The sequence below is a fragment of the Hibiscus syriacus genome, unplaced genomic scaffold (assembly GCF_006381635.1).
Source record: "Hibiscus syriacus cultivar Baekdansim isolate YM2019G1 unplaced genomic scaffold, ASM638163v2 tig00005406_pilon, whole genome shotgun sequence".
In the NCBI taxonomy this organism is placed as follows: domain Eukaryota; kingdom Viridiplantae; phylum Streptophyta; class Magnoliopsida; order Malvales; family Malvaceae; genus Hibiscus; species Hibiscus syriacus.
This window is the reverse complement of record NW_024062056.1, coordinates 4,484,529-4,492,790: the sequence shown is the minus strand read 5'-3', so window position 1 is coordinate 4,492,790 and position 8,262 is coordinate 4,484,529.

Genomic DNA, 8,262 nt, shown 5'->3' with positions numbered 1-8,262 from the left:
CTACAAGAGTGATTTCTTCATTGACTTCAATAGGTGCATCTTGTTTTTCCTCTGATTCAGATTCTATTTCTACATTCCAAGTAAAAGCATAGTGCTCCAGTTAGGGCATTGTGTAGATACGTGGCCCTCCCAAGACATTTAAAGCATCTAATGTCTCTTGAACGTTTAGTAGTTTGCTTTCCTTAGTTGAAGTCTTTGTTTACTTGCTGATTCTTTGAAGATTCGGCTTGTTCTTTGACAGGAGGAGGAGTTGGCTTCTTGATGTTGTTTGGACTCCATTTGGATGATGTGGGTGCATTATTGCGAGATGTATGTCTCCTCTTTAGTTGCCTTTCAATTTTCATTGCCATTTGCACCATCTCATCCATTTCGATGTAATGATACAATTCCAAGGTATTGGCAATTTCGGGATTAAGTCTAGAAAAGGAATCTCGCCATAGTTGCTTCACGATCCTCCTCAATATTAACTCAGATCATTGCCACTTCCATCTCTTTGTAATAGTTCTCCACACTCCTATGGCCTTGTTTAAGATTCTGTAACTTTTGAAACAAGTCACGGTGATAGTGAACATGAATGAATCATTTCCGCATAATACCTTTCATTTCAAGCCAAGTTGAGACCGGTCTTTCTCTATTTCTTCTTCGATTAAGGGTAAGTTGATCACACCATATTAAAGAATAGTCTATGAACTCCATGGCTTCCAATCTTACTTTCTTCATTTCAGAATAGTTGTGGCAACTAAAAACGTGTTCCACTTTGCTTTCCCATTGATGGTAGGCTTCAGGAGATCAGTCTTTCCTTGGAATTGAGGAATTTTGATCTTGATATTGCTCAAATTCTCATCAAGAATGGCACGTCTAGGGCCTTGGAATGTTGGTTTTTCTCCATCGTCTAAATTTTCTTGAACATCTTCTTCTGGAGGTGGTGGTGGTTGTTGTCTTCTATGGGCTCCATTATTACGTCCTGGTGGTAGATCATGGTATTGATCTATCTTTTCATGAAGAGCGTCAAACTCTTCACGAAACATTCTCATCATTTCACCAATGAGTGCCTGCATTTGTAAGTTTAGTGTTCCTGCATTTTCTATGGGCCTTTGAGATATGGTTAGTAAAATAAAAGTAAATAAAAACCTTACCAGCACACTCACAAAACCTCACTTGATTACTCCAAAGAATTTTGAGATTGCACTCCACTCACACTCGTGTTTGCACTCGGGGATATATGTCTTGACTTTTTCTGATCCCCCTTCTGATCTCACCCTCTCTTTATGCCTTTTTCTGCTCGATTCTCTCTTGTCGGTCCTTTTAAAGAACTAACTCAAGATTGAGCAAGTCTCTATAGTTTATGCGTCGGTTTAAAAATAGTTAGGGATAAAAATTGTTATGATAGGGGTAGGATAGAAAAGGTTAAGAAAAGTATAAGGAAATGAAATAAGAAAAGATGAAAGAAATAAGAAATGAAATGCTAAGAAAATGAAGATAACTTACAACTCAAGTTGCAACACTTACTATATTCCTTCACAAGAAACAACAAGGATATCTCCTTCAAGTTTGATGTTGGGCCGATTGTAATATGCTTCTCTTTGAGTGTACTTTGCAACTTGCTTCTTTCTTTGAATTTCTGTTTTTCTTTTTCTTTCTTTTGCACTCCAAATTTGTTGAAGGAGTCTTTTTCTTTCTCTTTTTTTTTCTTCTTTCTTTTTGTCTTTTTTTGTTGCTTTTGTTGCAGCACTTGATTGTCAATCCACCAAAGCTCTGATTACCACTTGATGTAAGGCTAACCAGGCTTCTTCAATAATGGAGAAGATGGCAGCCTTGTTGTTTCCTGATCTAGGAGAGACACCAAATGCTAAACTTTGAATTGAAGTAATCTGCACAAAAGAAGAAGAATTGATTAAGTAATTTGATAATTAAAGAAATGAAATGAAAATGGAAAGAATTGAATTGGAATGAAATGTTATCAAAGATGGTTGCGGAAGTATTGTAGAAGAATCCTTCAAGAATTGATGAATTCGACCTCCAAATAATGTTGATGGACGAATGCCTTGATGATGATTGAAAGGTGATTGAATGATGAATAGATGATAAGGGAGTATCTTATAAAACTAAGAAGGAACCACTGATATAAAATAGCAAAGACCTGTTTCTTATAAGTCTTATAAGGGATGGTATGAAAGGACTTTGACCCACTAGTTATAGAAACTAGGAACCAGAAGTATCAAAGAAAGGGGTTTGACGCCACAAACTTTAGAAAGCTTGCTTAATCGATATAGTTCTAAGAAGAACTTGAAGAGAGAATAATCTCACAAGGATTTTAATTTATCAAAGGGTTGCGTTAAAAATGAAATGCCAAAGCCTATTTATAGATTTGTATAGGCTTGGCCAAATAGATGCATGCCTTTTCGGCAAAGTACATGATTTAAATTGAAAATGCATGATGATTGGATGAAAGGAAATGTCCTTGGCCGAATGGCCTTCTTATGGTTCATCTTGGCGCCAACTTTGAAGCAATGCCTTGGCTTGGCTGAATAGGGAGAAGCCTCTTCACTTTGGCACCCATTTCACCCACACGTTTGGCACATGTGTAGGTTGGTCATGAGGCACTCACATGGATGGTGTAGAATGCTTATGGTGTGGACTCCTTCATGGTGTGAAGATGAGCAGATAGTTAGGCGTGACTTGGAATCAAACATGTGTCTAAATGACATGTCATCAATTGGGTAGCAACTAATTATAAAAGGACACATTTATGTGAAGCAACCTTTCATCATTTGAGCTACTTCCCATGTGTTTGATTTGAAGATGAGCTGGCCATAGATGAAATACATAACGATGAGTCTTAGGATAGCTCCTTGTGAAAGGTTACTTCTTGGATTGCCAACTCTTCGCGAAAAGGTACGAATTCATAAAATTTTACCTAAGCCATATTTGTAGTGCTTTGTGTGGTGAAGATGATGGTGCAACTCTCCAGCTGAAAAGAGGTCTATAGCTAGCTCAAAAGTCAAGCTCAAGTGAGCTATGAGCTCGGAGATCAGCTGGCAACTTTGTCTCAAAATGTCGTTGAGCTGTCCCGAAGTTGTCCTAGTCAAGTTTCCTTAGCTCAATGATTCCAATGCTAACTTTAAATCAGCTCCAATGATATGGCCGAACATGTACCTACAAAGAAAGCATATAATAAGCTAAATAATATAAGATATAATCATGTAATATGTGGTTCATAATAATAACTTCATACATTCATAATTTCATCATCATAACTATAAATATAATGTATGTAAGTTATTATCATAACTATGGTATAAAGAAAGATTAAGTTAAAGAAAATCTCCCTTTGATTATTGAGAAAGTTTGGAGATGCAAGTCCATTTTTTATGCTGAATTGGATCGCATCATCCCCTTGTTTAAAGTGATTTATCCTCAAATCGAAGGGTGGTTTCTTTTCAATGTTCCTCGATTCCATAGTTATTGTTTCGTCAAAAATTGGGATCCCTTCAATTGGTTCTTGAGTGAGATATGTCCATGTAATTTTTCTTTGAACATTTAGGTCCCTTGATTTCCCAAAAGTGATGTCTCTTAATAATCCATTAGGCATGATCATTGAATCCTCATGGTTCACGTCCATTGGTTATTCCAAAGACACGTTCTTTGAATGAAAAATTGTGTCATTTTGCTGCTCAATGGATATGTCTTTTGGATTTCCAAATGTCACGACTTCTAAACCTTCCTTTTGGCAAATGGCGTCTCTTGATACATCCTGCAAGTCAAAGAAAAAATATGCATGTTCAAAGTTAGAATAATCATCTTTACCCTTGCATTAGGTCAATAGACTTTATCTTATCAAGCACTTTGAAGAATAAGCACTAGTTCTCGGATCAATTTCCTCCACGGTTGTTGCCTTTCCTTTCCTTATAGCCTCAACACCTTGCTTCATTTTGGCTTGATCATTCTGGACTTGTTTAGGCGTTAAAGGTGTAAGGATAATATTCTTCCCTTTATGGTTGAACGAGTATTGATTGGTAAAACAATCATGAATAGTTCTTTTGTCGAATTGCCATGGCCTTCCAAGAAGTAGATGGCTAGCATGCATAGGGACAACATCACACATAACCTCATCTTTGTATTTTCCAATGGAAAAAGGAACTAACGCTTGTTTGCTAACATTGAGTTCTCCTCGTTCATTTAGCCACTGCAACTTATATGGCTTCGGGTGCTTTATTGTTTTTAAACCAAGCTTTTCCACCATTATTGTACTGGCCACGTTAGTACAACTTCCACCATCTATAATGACAAAACATACCTTTTCATTCACATGGCATCGGGTATGAAAAATGTTCTCTCGTTGTGCATTATCTTCCGAGACTTGAACATTCAAACTTCTTTTAATTACCAAAGCTTCTCCTTGATCAATGGGATCTGCAAGAGTGTTTTCTTCATTGACTTCAATAGGTGCCTCTTGTCCTTCCTCTGATCCAGATTCTATTTCACCATTTCCAAGTAAAAGTATGGTGTTCCGGTTAGGGCATTGTGTAGATACGTGGCCCCTCCCAAGACATTTAAAGAATCTAATGTCTCTTGAACGTTTTGTAGTTTTCTTTCCTTGGTTGAAGTCTTTGTTTACTTGTTGATTCATTGAAGATTTGGCTTGTTCTTTGATAGGAGGAGGATTTGGCTTCTTGATGTTGTTTGGACTCCATTTGGATGATGTGGGTGCATTATTGCGAGATATATGTCTCCTGTTTAGTTGCCTTTCAATTTTCATTGCCATTTGCACCATCTAATCAATTTCGATATAATGATACAATTCCAAGGTATTGGTAATTTCGGGATTAAGTCCAGCAAGGAATCTCACCATAGTTGCTTCACGATCCTCCTCAATGTTGACTCGGATCATTTCCACTTCCATCTCTTTGTAATAGTCCTCCACACTCCTATGGCCTTGTTTAAGATTCTGTAACTTTTGAAACAAGTCACGGTGATAGTGAACAGGAATGAATCGTTTCCGTATAATACCTTTCATTTAAAGCCAAGTTGAGACCGGCCTTTCTCCATTCCTTCTTCGATTAAGGGTAAGTTGATCCCACCACATTAAAGCATAGTCTATGAACACCATGGCTGCCAATCTTACTTTCTTCATTTCGAAATAGTTGTGGCAACTAAAAACGTGTTCCACTTTGCTTTCCCATTCAAGGTAGGCTTCAGGATCAGAGTTTCCTTGGAATTGAGGAATTTTGATCTTGATATTGCTCAAATTGTCATCAACAATGGAACGTCTAGGGCCTTGGAATGCTGGTTGTTCTCCACGTCTAAATTTTCTTGAACATCTTCTTTTGCAGGTGGTGGTGGTTGTTGTCTTCTATGGGCTCCTTTATTACGTCCTGGTTGTAGATCCTGGCGATGATATATCTTTTCATGAAGAGCGTCAAACTCTTCACGAAACATTCTCATCATTTCACCAATGAGTGCCTGTATTTGTAAGTTTGGTGTTCTTGCATTTTCTCTGGGGATTTGAGACATGGTTAGTAAAATAAAAGTAAATAAAAACCTTACTAGCACACTCACAAAACCTCACTTGATTACTCCAAAGAAATTTCAGATCGCACTCCACTCACACTCGTATTTGCACTCGGGGATATATGTCTTGGCTTTTTCTGATCCCCCTTCCGATCTCACCCTCTCTTTATGCCTTTTTCCGCTTGATTCTCTCTTGTGGGTCCTTTTAAAGAACTAACTCAAGATTGAGCAAGTCTCTTTAGTTTGTGCATCGGTTTATAAATGGTTAGGGATATAAATGGTTATGATAGAGGTAGGATAAAATAGGTTAAGAAAAGTATAAGGAACTGAAATAAGAAAAGATGAAATAAATAAGAAATGAAATGCTAAGAAAATGAAGATAACTTATAACTCAAGTTGCAACACTTACTATCTTCCTTCACAAGAAACAACAAGGATACCTCGTTCAAGTTTGATGTTGGGCAGATTGTAATATGCTTCTCTTTGAGTGTACTTTGCAACTTGCTTCTTTCTTTGAATTTCTGTTTTTCTTTTTCTTTTTTTTGCACTCCAAATTTGTTGTAGGAGTCTTTTTCTTTCTCTTTTTTTTTTCTTATTTCTTTTTATCTTTTTTTGTTGCTTTTGTTGCAGCACTTGATTGTCAATCCACCAAAGCTCTGATTACCGCTTGATGTAAGGCTAACCTGGCTTCTTCAATAATGAAATAACAAGGAAATGCTAAGAAAATGAAGATAACTTACAACTCAAGTTGCAACACTTACTATCTTCCTTCACAAGAAACAACAAGGATACCTCCTTCAAGTTTGATGTTGGGCAGATTGTAATATGCTTCTCTTTGAGTGTACTTTGCAACTTGCTTCTTTCTTTTAATTTCTGTTTTTCTTTTTCTTTCTTTTGCACTCCAAATTTGTTATAGGAGTCTTTTTCTTTCTCTTTTTTTTTTGTTTTTTTCTTCTTCTTTCTTTTGCACTCCAAAGCTCTGATTACCGCTTGATGTAAGACTAACCAGGCTTCTTCAATAATGAAGAAGATGGCAACCTTGTTGTTTCCTGATCTAGGAGAGACACCAAATGTTACACTTTGAATTGAAGTAATATGCACAAAAGAAGAAGAATTGATTAAGTAATTTGATAATTAAAGAAATGAAATGGAAATGGAAAGAATTGAAATGGAAAGAAATGTTATCAAAGATGGCTGCGGAAGTATAGTAGAAGAATTCTTCAAGAATTGATGAATTCGACCTCTAAATAATGTTGATGGACGAATGCCTTGATGATGATTGAAGGATGATTGAATGATGATTAGATGATAAGGGAGTGGTGGTTATTTAGGCGTGAAATGGTGATAGAAGATGGTAATGATATAGGCGTGAAAATGGTGATGGAAGATGGTGATGTTTAGGTAGTATCTTATAAAACTAAGAAGGAACCAATGCTATAAAACAGCAAAGACCCGTTTCTTATAAGTCTTATAAGGGATGGTATGAAAGGACTTTGACCCACTAGTTATAGAAACTAGGAACCATAATTATCAAGGAAAGGGGTTTGACGCCACAAACTTTAGAAAGCTTGCTTAATCGATATAGTTCTAAAACGAACTTGAAGAGAGAATAATCTCACAAGGATTTTAATTTATCAAAGGGTTGCGTTACAAATGAAATGCCAAAGCCTATTTATAGATTTGTATAGGCTTGGCTGAATAGATGCATCCCTTTTCGGCAAAGTACATGATTTAAATTGAAAATGCATGATGCTTGGATGAAAGGAAATGTCCTTGGCCGAATGGTCTTCTTATGGTTCATCTTGGCGCTAACTTTGAAGCAATGCCTTGGTTTGGCCGAATAGGGAGAAGCCTCTTCACTTTGGTGCCCATTTCACCCACACGTTTGGCACATGTGTAGGCTAGTCATGAGGCACTCACATGGATGGTGTAGAATGCTTATGGTGTGGACTCCTTCATGGCGTGAAGATGAGCAGCAAGTTAGGCATGACTTGGCATCAAACATGTGTCTAAATGACATGTCATCAATTGGGCAGCAACTAATTATGAAATGACACATTTGTGAGAAGAACCTTTTCATCATTTGAGCTACTTCCCATGTGTTTGATCTAAAGATGAGTTGGCCATCGATGAAATACATGACGAAGAGTCTTAGGACAGCTCCTTGTGAAAGGTCACTTCTTGGATTGGCAACTCTTCGCGAAAAGATACGAATTCACAAAATTTGACCTAGACCATATTTGTAGTGCTCTGTGTGGTGAAGATGATGGTGCAACTCTCCAGCTGAGAAGAGGTCTATTGCTAGCTCAAAAGTCCAGCTGAAGTGAACTATGAGCTTGGAGATCAGCTGACAACTTTGTCTCAAAATTTCCTTGAGCTGTCCCGGAGTTGTCCTAGTCAAGTTTCCTTAGCTCAATGATTCCAATGCTAACATTAAACCAGCTCCAATTATGTGGCCGAACATGTACCTTCAAAGAAATCATATAATAAGCTAAATAATATAAGATATAATCATGTAAATATGTTGTTCATAATAAGAAGTTCATACATTCATAATATCATCATCATAACTATAAATATAATGTATGTAAGTTATTATCATAAATATGGTATAAAGAAAGATTAAGTTAAAGAAAATCTCCCTTTGATTATTGAGAAAGTTTGGAGATGCAAGTCCATTTTTGATGCTGAATTTGATCACATCAATCCCCTTGTTTAAAGTGATTTGTCCTCAAATCCAAGGGTGGTTTC